The 15,025-nt window shown below is 45.5% G+C and overlaps 1 protein-coding gene across 1 annotated transcript in view; it reads right to left on the bottom strand.

Annotated features, from left to right (window-relative positions):
• LHCGR (luteinizing hormone/choriogonadotropin receptor) overlaps positions 1-15,025 on the bottom strand; it is a 189,173-nt gene that overhangs the window by 99,530 nt on the left and 74,618 nt on the right. The window lies entirely within an intron of this gene.

The raw sequence follows: 15,025 nt of genomic DNA on the forward strand, positions 1-15,025 counted from the left end.
AACTGAGTGTGCCCTCTTTGAATTCTAACGTTGTTCATATCAAGATGTTTTAAAAATATCTGGCCCTTAAAAGATCTTAAAATTAAGTAGTTACAACCTCAAATTAAAAACACCATATGACAGATTACACTGTGTTATACATTTAACAATGTGAGTTTAAACACATGGCACTTCTGGGTTGGTGCTCAAGTAAGGTCCAAAACCGTCTCAAGTAGATGTAGAAACTTGGCACTCAAGATAAATGTGAATAGTTGTCTTTCATTGAGAGGAACTTGTAAGACCAGCACAAGCACAGACGTTTTGGACAAAGACCTTCATTGCCACATAGACAGTGGTAGACACTGCGTCATACCTGACTACGCCAGTTGCTACACCTTTTGAGGACCCCTGCACGCACACTGATGGAGGTGTTTGACCAAAACGTCTGTGCTTGTGCTGGTCCTATAAGTTCCTCTCAATAAATGACCACTATTCACATTTATCTTGAGTGCCAAGTTTCTACATCTATATTTAACAATAACTGGGACAATATGCAGACACAGTGTGTGAAAAATGAAGCGCCCCTCATGAATAGCTTGTAGGACCACCTTTAGCATCAATAATGAATAGTTTTCTGTATAACTTCGTCAGTCACTCACATCATTCTGGAGGAATGTTGACCCACTCTTCTTTACAACATTGCTTACGTTCACTGAAGATCTTTGGCATTCAATTTTTGTACAGCTCTCTTAGTATCCCACCACAGCATTTCATTTGGAATGAGGTCTGGATTTTGGCCATTGCAAGACCTTAATACTCTACTTTTTTTTCAGTCATCGTGATGAAGACTTTCTGGTATATGTAACGCTTGCTGGTGTTGGGACCAGCTGTAGTAGCAGACCACAGGAGAAACCTGGACTTACCCTGATGTAGGAAGAGCTTGACTAAGTGACCACCAAGGTAGACATCAGGAGCCACTGGCAGCGCAGTGTCCAGGCCTATGACAGCTTACCTTCAGGGCCAGGAACGCAGGGGGGGACACAGGGGCAGGCGGGTACAGTCTCTGGTGAAGGCGGGTGCAGCCGTGATTCCTGAGGCAGACAGGATGACTGGAGCAGACTGGTACAGTGGACATGACAGGATGAGAAAGGTATGGGAAGCTGGACACATGTATAGGTACCGGGACAGACATCTCCTCTGGTGGGGGGAAGTTGCCATAAGTACCTAGTGACTCTCAGCCATAGGCTGAGAGGCACTTCCCTAAGTGCGTTCCTGGGGACCTGTGAGGCATGCACAAGCCCCATGAGGAGGAGGCAGTGGAGTACATGAATGACCATGATGACCATGGGAGTGCATGGGAGGACGCAGTCCAGCTGCAGTGATGAGCTGGTGTCCCTGCTGGGGAGAGGCAGGATAGTGCAGGTATGTCGGCGCTACAATATGATTAGGATCATTGTTGTGTTGCTTGACAGTTTTAGCCAAGCTTAAGCTTCTTTATAGATGGCCTCACATTTAACTCTAAAATATTTTAGTATTGAGAGGAGATTATGGTTGATGGTAGTTGCCCAAATAATATGTGCTGATATGCTTGTTTTTGCCAAAAGTTACGCAGGGTATTATGGCCAAACCTCTCACGTTTTGCATATTCTGTCCTAAGGACATTGTTTCATAAATGTTGTGATTTGTTCAGATGCAACTTTGCAAATTTTAGCCATGCTCCCATGTTCTTCTTAAATATGAGAGTCTTTCTCATGGCAACTCCTACAAATAAGCTGTAGTTGTTCAGTCTTTTTCTATTTGCACTGTCATGAACTTGAACATTCAATATGTTGGGGCCTTTAGGATCTGAGCTGTAACTCTTGATTTTCAATTGTCTTTAATGTTTTGTTATTTTTACATTGGCCTTATAATCATTCCCAGATTGATGTGCATTAACAATTGCTTCATGGTTGATGTCTTTCCTCCTTGGCATTGTGGTAATACACTCCTGAAAACTTCAAACTGGTAAACAGCCAAAACGACTGCTTTTATATAAGTGATCACACTTGCTCTTGAACAATGCATCAAGGTGATTTGATTAGCAAAACTTGGCTACTAGTTACCCTCTTAATTTTTCTGCAACCAGTAAGACTGTGCTTAGTTTTTCACGCAATACTTCTGCATTTTGGCTTAGTTTTTCTACAATAATAATATCCAGTGTCATGAAAAAGTATTTGTACCCCATGAACTTTTTCACATTTTTTCACATTACACCGAGAAAGTTAAATGTATTTTATTGAGATTTTTTTTATATATCACCACTAAGTAGCAAGTATTTGTGAAGTGTAAAGGAAATGATACATGATTATATAAATATTTAGAAAATATAAATCTGAAAATTGTGACTTGCATTTGTATTCAGCCCCCTGTAGTCAATATGTTGTATGAATCTGCTTTGATCCAAATCTTTCCATTGTAGCTGTGGCAGTATGTTTGGGGTCATTGTTCTCCTGGAAAGAGAACCTACATACCTGTCTCGAGTTTTGCAGCCTCTTACACACTTTCGTCCAGGAATGCCGCTCCATCTATCTTCTCAACCACTCTGACCAGCTTCCCTTTCCATGATGAAGAAAAGCCTCCCCACAGCATGATACTGCCACCACCATCTTTGATGGTGTGGAAGGTGTTTTTAGGGTGGTGTGAAGTATTAGTTTTCCAACAGCTAAAACGAACTCTAAATACAGTGCAATTCTGGAGCAAAACCTGTTAGAGGCTGCAAAAGACTTGAGACTGTTTCGTAGATTCAAGGGTGCTTTACACGCTGCGACATTGCTAGCGTTTGCTAGCGATGTCGATCGCGATAGCACCCGCCCCTGTCGTACGTGCGATATGTGGTGATCGCTGCCGTAGCAAACATTATCGCTACGGCAGCGTCACACGCACATACCTTGTCAGCGACGTCGCTGTGCCCGCCGAACAATCCCTCCCTCAAGGGGGAGGTGCGTTTGGCGTCATAGCAACGTCACTGCGGCGTCACTAAGCGGCCAGCCAATAGAAGCGGAGGGGCGGAGATGAGCAGGACGTAACATCCCGCCCACCTTCTTCCTTCCGCATTGCCGATGGACGCAGGTAACGAGATGTTCCTCGTTCTTGCGGTGTCACACATAGCGATATGCACTGCTGCAGAAACGAGGAACAACATCGCCTGTGCCCAAACAACGATGTTTTGTTTTAAAACGACCTCTCCAAAACCAACGATTTTTACCACTTTTGGGATCGTTGGAGGTCGCTCGTACGTGCCACACGCTGCAATGTCGCAAACGATGCCGCATGTGCGTCACAAACACCGTGACCCCGACGATATATTGTTAGCGATGTCGCAGCGTGTAAAGAACCCTTCACCTTCCAGCAAGACAACAACTTAAGCGGGCTTTACACACTGTGATATCGTTAATGATTTATTGTCGGGGTCACATTGTTTGTGACGCACATCTGGCGTCATTAACGATATCACAGTGTGTGACATGTATGTGCGACCTAAAATGATTGCAAAAACGGCCAAAATCATTTGCCATGGAGAGGTCGTCCTAAAACAAAAAATCGTTCTCATCTCATTAGCGATGTTGTTCCTCGTTCCTGCGGTAGCACACATTGCTATGTGTGACACCGCAGGAGCGAGGAACATCTCCTTACCTGCCTCCACCCCCAATGCGGAAGTAAGGAGGTGGGCGGGATGTTTATGTCCCGCTCATCTCCGCCCCTCCGCTTCTATTGGATGGCTGCTGTGTGACATCGCTGTGATGCCGCACGACCCCCCCCTTAGAAAGGAGGCGGATCGTCGGCCAGAGCGATGTCGCAAGACAGGTAAGTCCGTGTGACGGGTGTAAGCGAGGTTGTGCGCGACGGGCAGCAATTTGCCTGTGTCGCACAACCGACGGGGGCGGGTACGATCGCTTGTGATCTTGCTAGCGATATTGCAGCATGTAAAGCCCGCTCTAGACTTTGCAAAGGGGTTTAATTCTACCTTATAGTGACCAAAATGTAAAGACTCTTTAGAAATACAGGTGTAATTCAACTTAAAACTGTCTCAAACACTACTACTTTGAACGGTGATGGGCTTGTTCACTGATAGTCCTGTTACTATTTTATTTATTGATTTTTGAAAATGGCATTGTGTGCACTATTTTTATTGTTGCAAATGGCACCTAAATGGCCTAGATGTTTTCTTTAAAAAAATTTATAATATTCATGCTTATAGGAATGGTTGTTTAAATAATGGTCACGTCTTAAGATCAGAAGGAAAATGTTTCTTATTTTTTAGGTTAGATAGACTTATTTGAATATGGGTGATGGGGGGACTTTCCTTTAGTCCATATTGTCTCCCACCTCTCGGTTGAATTTGAAAGGTTTTTTTCTGTTATTAAGGCCTGAAACACACTTCCGTTAAAAACACGCACGTGCCGCGAGACACGTATTTACCCTGCGTGTTGCGTGTGGTAAGTACGTGACTCGGGTACGTGCGGTCCACGTGTGTTCTACGTGTGCTATCCGCAATAGCACACGTAGAACCAGTAATTTGCATACTCACGTGGTCAGCGCTGCTGTCCGTGGTGCTGATCTTCGGTCTCCAGCCCTATCGTCTCCCCGCTGCTGCTGCTTCCGGCTGCAGTGAAGTGAATATTAAAAGAGCATAATGCCGCTAGTGGCAGCAGCGGCAGAGACAGGAGGGCTGGAGAAGGTGAGTAAAGGTTTTTTTTTTTTTTCACTGACACGTGTGTTTTCTCCGGCTCGTGTCACACGGGACCGCATCCACACTACATCCGTGTGGTACAGGTGCGGGCCATGTGACACCCGTGCTGCCGGAGAAACACGGACATGTCAGCGTGTAGAAAAATGCACACGCGTACAAACGCACACGGACACACGTTCCGTGTGGTTTTACGTGTGTGTGCCTGCTACAATAGCGTAACATTGCTGAACGTGTCTCCGTGCCACCGGTACATTAAAAAAATGGCAAACACGTACCGGCGGCACGGATGTGTGTCGGAGGCCTAAAAGAGAAGAATTGAAAGGTGTATGTAAAAATAATCCCCTTTTCAATTAACCTATTTTCAAGAATGAAGGGATTTTTCATTCTAGAGTTTACAGGTTCTTGCCAAAGTTATCGATCACATAAGAGAAGGTCAATTACCTAGGCAAGGAACATGTGCTTACAGAGTGTCTCTGCTAGCACCATTGGAGAGCATACAGTTCAGGCCAACAACTCACCCATGTTCCCAATCTGAACTGTCAGTCATCAGAAGTGCACCACCCCCTGGCAAGCCTGAAGCAGAGAAGTAGAAAAATCCTGAAGACAGGATCCTGCAACACGCTCTTTACTGGCCAAGTCTTTTAACCATGTTAACAAACTGTACATATGTGTAACGGGGGAATACGGGGGAATAGTATGGTACAGGGCTCCTAGGCTGACCCTACGACTAGGGACCCTGAGCTGTCCCTTATACCTAGTGGTAGTCTGGGTCGAGGCTCCAATATGACCCTGTCTCCTATCCAGGCCTTAACAACTGTGTCCCCATCACCCAAGGGATTGACCCTGACGGAACCCAACAACCCACCAACACAGAACAAGAGACGAGAGTAAGGCCCTGTGCGCACTTGCCGTTTTTTGCTGCGGATTTCCTGCGGTTTTGCTGCATGTTTCACTGCTGTTCATAACATCTCTGCAGTGATTCACCAGCAAATCCTATGGGAAAAAAAATGCTGTGCGCACTATGCGGATTTTGACAGCTGCATGTTTTGCTGTGGGATTCCCACAGCAAAAACAATTGCATGTCACTTCTTTTCCGCAGGTCGCTGCGGGATTTCACTCCATTAACTGTAATGTAATCGTGAAATACTGCAGGGAATAACACAGGCAGCAAATTCTGTGCGGTTCATTGCGTTTTCCTGCGTTATTCCCTGCGGTATTTCGCGTTTTCAGAACATAATGTTAATCACTGCCTGCGTTTTGCAAGGAAGTGATGTCATTATGACTGACAGGAAGCGGAGGCGGAGCAGAGAGTAAACACACACATATCAGACACAGACATATAGTAAACACACATATCACACTCACACACAGACACACACATATAGAATACACATAGAAATGAAACGTACATGTAAAAAAAAAAACGTGGACTCCGCCGTATTTTTACCATCCAGCCGAGGTAAACACACAGCAGCGGCCCGGTATTCTCAGGCTGAGGAAAACGAGCGCCAGGGTTAATGCCCCCCCCCCTCTCACAGCCAAGAATATCAGCCCGCAGCTGCCCGGGACTGTCGCATCCATTATGTGACAGTCCCGGAGTGTCCCCAGCTCTTCCAGATTGCCGTGATGCGGTGGCAATCCACGTAATGAGTTAAATGGCAGCGGATCGCTGCCATTTAAGTCCAGGCTTAATCATGGCAGCGTCTATGAGACAGCTTTCATGATTAACCCGTAAGTAAAGTAACTAAACACACACCGAAAAATCCTTTATTTTAAATAAAATAACAAAAAAGCCCCCTCTTTGACCCCTTTATTACACCCCCCAACACACAGCTCCGGCGTAATCCACCGAGGTCCCACGACGCTTGCATCCAGCTGCGACTGACACATACTCAATGCAGCCTGTAACGAGCCTGCAGAGGTAATTACAGGTCATTTCTCACGGTTGGTAGTGTGAACTCACTACCGCTCGTGAGAACTGCGGTATCCTCACAGGGACTCTATTGATTGATCGATAGAGGACAGATCAATCTATTGATTATCTATCCATCTATCTATCCTTCTATCTATCCTGTGTATCCTATCTATCCCTCTATCTATCTATCTATCTATCTATCTATCTATCTATCCATTATCTATTTCTCTATCTATCTATACCAGAAGGAAATTACCTTTTTTTTTTTTTCTTCAAAGTGCTTTATTGTATTAAAACACATGTACGAACCCGCGGAAAAACTGCACCGAAACCGCACCGAGACCGCATCAAAACCGCACCAAAACGCAATAAAACGCATGCGGATTTCGGTGCGTTTTTTTGCGGGTTTTTTTTCCACGGAAGCGGTAATCTTTCAGTGCCTGCAGAATTTTCTTAAGAAAATTCCGTTTTCCAGTGCACACAGGGCCTAACAAAACACCTCATATGCACCAAAAACCTAAACCAGGAACAATCAAGGAAATACGGGTGAGGAATAATAAGGAAAAGGAGGTAGAACAAGAACACTCAACTTGCACAAACCGCAGCAGACAGCAGAGCAGCAACCACCACGTCCTCTCTGCTCCCAGGCTAGCTCCTAACTGCATAGAATAACCAGCACAATACCCAGGAAGCAGAGGGTGTATATCCCAAACTGAAGTGATTAAGTGCTGACAGCTGTGCAAGTCTGCAGCTGTTACAGTGAAGGAATTAACCCTTAATGTGCCCGAAGAAAAAAAAAAAACCACATGTAAAGTGTATGGTCCAGATGGTAAATGAGAAAGCTGACCTTGAGTCTGTCCTTATGCACGTGACAATATGTTTTTGGATGCACCTTTGCCAAAGTCCTTTTGGATCAATTGATGGTTGGAAAGCAAATTATGTTTACTGGATGTTAATGTTAAAGCATGTTTCTTAATTCTATTAACCATTTTTATATGGTATAATTTACTTGTTAGCTCCACTTTTCCTCATTCCTGCTGAAGTTTGTATAGTCTTTAAAGAGTTTAGACCATTTTCAATTTTCAACTTTTTTTTCAAACGGATTTCTGTGTCCTGGTCAGTAAGTTCATGGAAATCACTGATACTTCTCCATTCTTTGAGAACAGCTGTTCCTCATACTCAGCAAGGCCAGACATTTAAAGTTACGAGAAATAATGTTAGAAAAATAATCCCATTAAATAATCTTCAGCCAGATAAAAAAAGATGGGGGAAAAAAAGAGCATTTTACAAGCTGTCAATGATGGAGCTTTATGGGTGGGGAAGTTTAACACGTGGAAACAATATTTTTCCTCTCTGGATTAGCAGCTTATAGTCTATACATTTATCTATTATTACAAGAACTGGGATAAAATCAAATGTGATGGAGTGATGGTCAAGAAAATAGGATGAAAAGGCCACAATCAGTTAAACAGTTTTATATGTACATCATTAAGCATTGTATTAGGAAACAGAAAAAATAAATTGCCAATATAAAATTAGTGTTAACTGATATCAGAACATCTTGAAGTGGTCGGATTTCCTGTTAATTTGCAAGTAAATTCCATACACTTCTTCAATTAAAGCAGAGCAGAAAATTCTCAAGACACATGTGTGGCGTCCCTGAGGCTTCAGTTGCCACAGAGGTACTGCACCTCATCCAGATGTGTGGTATTCCATCCTGGGTATGGAGGAGGTCATCACCGGTTCACGCAAAACACAACACTCTCATTCAGCAACACCTCATCAGACATGGCAAGGGTGTGTTATACCTGAAGTCAGGCCGGGGGGGTGGAGTCTTAAGAGTGGAAACACACAGTAGTGTCTGTGGAGTGTATAGGAGCGGTGGAGGAGGAAAGACCTGTGGTCTGGAGCTGGTGCGGTCGACCCAGGCACAAGAGAGAAGGGGTCCTAGAGACCACGGGGAAGTACAACATACTCTCATGGCCTTGTTCCACATCTAACCTTTGGGTGGAAGGACTAGGTCGCAAACAAGGTCTGGTCCCTAGGCTACAGGAGAAGAACCTACATACTCCGCTAGTAAAACCAGCAGCCGAGGTGACTGCAAGCACCAAGGCCACATCCACACACGAATTCTCTGGAAGGTGACCCCAAAAGGGCAAAGTGATAGAGCTTCACACCACCCAAAAGGGCCCGCGGGCACTGGCACAGGGTTCAGTGTGTGAGGGCGTAAAGCAGGAGGGAGAAGCAAGCCCAGGAAGACAACCAGGGAAGGCACACTAAAGAAAGGTGAACCGGACTCGACCTCCGAACTACCCGGGATCGGCTGGAGCCCATCACAGTGAAACCCAGCACTCTAAAGCAGGTCACTGTCATGTCGTGTTACCTTGGAACCAGCTACAGTGAGTAAAAACCTTAAGACTGCACCCCCCGTGTTGCTCCATTGTTCACCTGCGCCTCATGCTCTGCAACCCCTGCCATCACCTACTACTACCCCCTTCCATCCTGGGGCTCAGCTCTGCCTGTGGAGAGCTGACCATCTAAGCCATGTCACCATCTGCCCCAGAGGTCTCCATCCGCAGCGGCGGCACCTAAATTGCCGCATACCACAGGTGGCGTCACAAATAAACTGTCATCATCCCCCTCCTATTTACTAAATGACACTGCCAGGGTCACAGAACAAGGTCTCACCACCGAGGTGTCCTAGGAGATGAACTTGTGATGCCCCAGGGATGCTGATCCTCTTCAGGGACGCCTCAAGGTTTCTTCAATTAGGCAACAGGTAATGTCAGTTTTATTTTATGTGTCATGATGCCACTCACGGCATGTGGTCAGGGATGTGCATGACCGCCGCTGCAGGTTTTATGAGCGTCTGGGGCTGATGGAGTCTGCAGCCAGGTGATGTAGCCTCCCGTGAGTGAGCCCCAGGAGCTCGGGTGAGTAGGATAGCGGGTCCAGGAATAACACAGGCTGAGTCCAAAAGCCTTTCAACTGCTTTTTACTCACTTAGATGTTGTTGTGAGGTGCCCCGGGCGTTGCTGTGATGAACCAGGTAGGACCAGGGGCTCCTTCGGGCCAGTCTGAGGGTAACCAGTTAGCTCGCCTTCCTAACACTTCTGTGTTCGGATAACCCCCTGACTTGAAGTACCATGGGGGTCTATCCAGGGAGTCGCAACTGCCTTTTCTCCCCTGTGTTTGGCCAGTTTGCTGGCAGCGTGGACCAGATGAGATGGCTTCAAGCGCTGTCTCCTTATGGGTCACTGCGTTGCTGCTGAGGCTCGGACTCTGTGTGGTTGGTGAGGTACTTGTAGTTCCCCTCACCGGCAGGTGAGTTAAACTCGAGTCTGCTCCAGGGACCTGTCCCCGTACGTGCCTAGTCACCAGGAGCACCTCTTTACTCTGACTACTCAGTGACCGTTCTCCCCCGCCAACTGTCACTACACCGCGCAGGATCTGACTAGTGGCCGCGCGCGTATCACCTCGCGACCGCCACGCTCCACTACCAGACTGGCTCTCCTCCCTTCCTGTCAACCTCTGCACTTTCTAACTCTCAGCCCCTCCGCTCCACATCTTGAAAAGATTTGAAAGCTAGCCCCCCTCTGGAGACTACCCAAGGGTCCCCTCTAAAGGTGTGGGAGACCTGGTTGCTATGTGTCTGTGCGTACACACCTTGTTCTAGCCCTTAGGATTACCTGGAAGTACTGTCCCAGCATAAGTGCAGTACTCAGTGGTGCCTGACCGGGTCAGGGGCGCCACAAACTGGCCCGGTAACGATTAACTCCCGCCCCCGTCGTTTGTGCGTCACGGGAAAATTGCTGCCCGTGGCGCACAAAATCGTTCGGAGCCGTCACACGGGACTTACCTGACTAGCGACGTCGCTGTTGCCGGCGAACCGCCTCCTTTCTAAGGGGGCGGTTTGTGCAGAGTCACAGCGGCGTCACTAAGCGGCCGCCCAATAGAAGCGGAGGGGCGGAGATGAGCGGGACGTAACATCCCGCCCACCTCATTCCTTCTGCATTGCCTGTGGCTGCAGGTAAGCTGCAGTTCGTCGTTCCGTCACTGCCTCAGGAACGACTAACAACCTGCAAGATCAACAATCAACGATTTTTTGAAAAGGAACAACGTGTCAACGATGGACGATAAGGTGAATAATTTCCATCGTAAACGGTCGTTCCTTGCTGTCACACGCAATGACGTCACTAAAGATGCCGGATGTGCGTCACGGAATCCATGACCCCGGCGATATATCGTTAAATACGTCGTTGCGTGTAACGGGGCCTTTCCTGGGTGGCGTCCTGCAGTTTTGATAAAAATTACTTTTTTTTCTCAGCAGGAGATGACTCGAGGACTAGTAAATTTGCTGCCATTTAGTCCTCCAATTTCATGAGCTTTACATAATCCCTACTCTTCACCACTGATTGGCAGCTTTCTGCCTATGCTCAGTTTACACAGTGAGCTACCAATCAGTGGTGTAGGCAGGATAATACAGAGCTCAGCATTCAGAGAACTACTAGATCTGCAGCAGATTAAACTTTAGTTTTATCAAAATGACAGCAAATAGCCCAGTAAGTGAGACATCACTAGAATCATGCTGCTCTTAGATAAGGTAGTAAAACCTTGGTGACAGTTTACCTTTAACTCCTCCTGACTATCTCATAGCTGGGTTGAATGCTTATGGCTATCAGTGGGTAGTGGTGGTTGGTAGGTAGGCAAATACATCATGCAGGTGTAACTCCTATAGGCGAGAATGGTGTACGGATACTAAGGCAACTAGGAATAGACAGTGTTTCTCAGTAATAGACATTAATCCCCCCTTAGCTGTATTGGCAACCTGGAAGAAGACTTGGAGCAGAGGATATAACTGATTGGCTGAGCAAGCTGGGGAAGAAGGGTGAAACCAACTGCATGAGAGAATCGGGCGACTGTCGGCCATCACTGGAGAATGATGATCCTGGACTGGAGCATGTGGTGTGCACTGACAGTTCTCCAGTTCCATGTGAGAGGACAGTGAGCCTGGGAGCTGAACCATAACCACAGATCAGCCAGGTTGGAAGGAGTTGCCCACCCCACCTGGCTTCCAACATAGAAGAAGAATACTGCCTGCTATTCCTGGCATTACCAAACATCTGAACCATGAAGCTCCAGGCTGGAACCCGGTTATTATGCATGTAGCAAACACATTGGTAAAGGGAGAAATAAATTCTACACCACTACAGCCACACCCTTACCCTACTGGTTCCAGTACAGACTAGAATGTGCCTAGCTGCACAACTAGAAACCACACCTATCTCCCTAAAAGGCCATCGAGCTGTTTCTCGTTCACCTTGCGGAACCAGATGGGAGTCTGCTATGCACAACTAACAAAATAGAAAAAATGTGCAAACACAAAGCTCAAGCACAGGTGGAAAACGAGGAGTAATAAATGCAAGCAAAGGTATCCTCTTAGAAACCTAACAAAAATCACAAGAAAGGTGTAGGGAAGGCAAATGAGAAACACACAGAGCAAATACAACACTGGTATCAGCCTAACAGGCAAAATCCTTCAGCTATAGGGCTGGAACTACATAGCAGAAATCCACATAGAAATATATCCAGCAAAGAAGGCTGCTGACAAGAGAGTACACAGGAGCATGAGTGGGGACCGCCATCGGGGCACCTGAAGTGTCTTCCCAGCAACTGCTTTTTGCCGCCCCCATACTAGGATTCGGCAGTTGTCTGAGCCAGCTGTCAAGCTGACAGCAGGCTCAGAAAAAGTGCAGCACACTGGCTCCCAGCAATCAGTTATACTCTTGCATTTAAGATGTGATTACAATTAAATCCCTGACTACCAGCACTTCTGGGTTAGGGCAACATCAGCAGCGCAATCTGTTCATCTGATCATGCTGCTGAAGTCAGTCGCAGGCACCGCAGAGGTGAAAACAACATTAGTGGGAAGTGCTCCAGAGAAGCTGAAAACACTGAAGATTTATTGTAATGAATGGGGAAGGGGTGGATTTGCGGACAGACATAGTTTGAGGAGCGAGGAAGAGATGGGTGCAAGTACAGTATGGAGAGAGGTAAGGGATGTATGAGAAAACAGTATGAGGAGTGAGATGTGGAATGTATGCAGATACAGTTTTGGAAGAGAGGGGGAGAAATTTGAGGACACAGTATGGGGAGCAGGTAAGGGAATTACTCAGGCAACATGCAGTTATATGAGTTAGATTTAAAAGGCCCAGAAACATGACATAAGGTGCACACCAGTTTACCATGGTATACTCAATTTGATAGAAATCATTAAGAACATCAGGGAATAGGCTCACCTCACATCAGCGGTATTTTGCCGCAAAACCGTACAAATGCGTTTCAGTTCCTTTAATTAACAATGGAATCGCGGCAAGATGCGGTCACATGTGGTTGTGTATGACGCACGCAACCACACGTGACCACATCTTGCCGCGATTCCATTGGAACTAAATGGAACTGAAACGTATTTGTACCGGATCCAGTTTTGCGGCAAAATACCGCTGATGTGAGGAGAGCATGAGGATGCACAGACTGACACTGGAGCAAGGACAGATGAGTAACACTATGATATACTGAAGAGGTTTACTAATAGATCCCAAAAAGCGGCTTACACATTGAAGGACCTAGGGTGACCATGTGAACATAATGGGCTCACTTTAATGTGGCCGTCACACAATAAGATCTATTGTGCGATCACACGAGCGATTGTATCCGCCCCCGTCGTTTGTGCGTCATGGGCAAATCACTGCCCGTGTCGCACAAAGTTGTTAAACTCCCGTCACACATACTTACCTGCTTAGCGACGTCGCTGTGGGCAGCGAAAATCCACTTCCTGAAGGGGGTGGGACGTTCGGCGTCACAGCGATGTCACAAAGCCGCCAACCAATAGAAGCAGAGGGGCGGAGATGAGCGTGACATAAACATCCCGCCCACCTCTTTCCTTCCGCATAGCCGGCGGGAGCTGCGGGATGCAGGTAAGCTGTGTTCATCGTTCCCGGGGTGTCACACGGAGCGATGTGTGCTGCCCCGGGTACGATGAACAATCTGCGCAAATAAGATTAAACGATTTTTTAAAAATGAGCGACGTGTACACGATACACGATTTACAACCGATTAAGAGTCGCTCTTAGGTGTCACACGAGACGACATCGTGAACGATTCCGGATGTGCGTCACGAAAACCGTGACCCCGACGACATATCGCACGATAGATCGTCTCGTGTGACGCCCGCATAACCTCTTTACCATCAAGTTATTTTCCGGTTTTCGTTTAGATTTTTCCTCCCCTTCTTCCAAGACCCATAACATTTTTATTTTTCTGTAAATATAGCCACATGGGGACTTTTTTTTTTTGCGGGACGAGTTGTACTTTTCAATGACACCAATCATTCTGCCCCATATTATACTGGAAAATGGAAAAAAATTCCAAGTGAGGTGACATTGCAAGAAATGTGCAGATGCTTCGGGGGGTGGGGGGGGGGTGTTATTTATGGTAAAACTGACCCAGTAATATAATTTCCCAGGTCAGTACAAGGTTGTAGATCCAAACATGTCTAGTTTTACTTTTATCCAAGCAGTTAAAAAAAATTCAGAAGTTTGTCATGAAAAACAATTATGCTTTGGGCGCCATTTTCCGAGACACGTAGTGTTTTTATTTTTTTCCAGTTTAATCCTCCATGTCCAGACATTATATGGAAGTGAATTTAGATGTATAAAAATCTCATTCAAACATATAACTTATTTTTTTTTTATTTATTACTATTATTATTATTATTATTATTATTATTAATAATAATAATAATAATAATAATAATAATAATAATAATTATTATTATTATTATTATTAATAATTTTGTTTTGTTTTTTTAAGTCTTTTTTTTCCAGAAAGAGTCAACGGCAGATGTGTTGTATTACTTTAGAAGTGTCTGGCAGGAGTTTTCTTCTTCATCGCATTATAATACAAGTGCACGGTTTATTAATCTCAGGCTACAGTGCATGTTTTTAGGGAGGTCGCTGTTGGCTAAACTAGTTTTCGGTTTACAATTATTTGTATGGCTAGGAAAACAATCTAATCATGTAATGTGGTAATGCTTTGTGGTCCATGCTATATGTTATAATATAACCCATAATAACACTGTTTAAGATTGCTAGGTTGGAAAAATGCTTTATATTACAAAGTTGGTCATGATGACCAAACAGTTTTATTTATGGTAAGTAGGGTTGTACCTTTTTTTTTCACTATAAATAGAGTTATTTAGTCAGATTTGATGGTTCGAAAACTGATAAAGATCACAGCCACTCACTGCTACTTGGAAGAAACCATACTGTAACAGGTGCTTATAAAATCTATACGTACTGTATACTATCTTAGCTATTCTCTAATCTTAATATTGCCAAGAC

Source organism: Anomaloglossus baeobatrachus, chromosome 3 (genome assembly GCF_048569485.1).
Source record: "Anomaloglossus baeobatrachus isolate aAnoBae1 chromosome 3, aAnoBae1.hap1, whole genome shotgun sequence".
Classification (NCBI taxonomy): Eukaryota; Metazoa; Chordata; class Amphibia; order Anura; family Aromobatidae; genus Anomaloglossus; species Anomaloglossus baeobatrachus.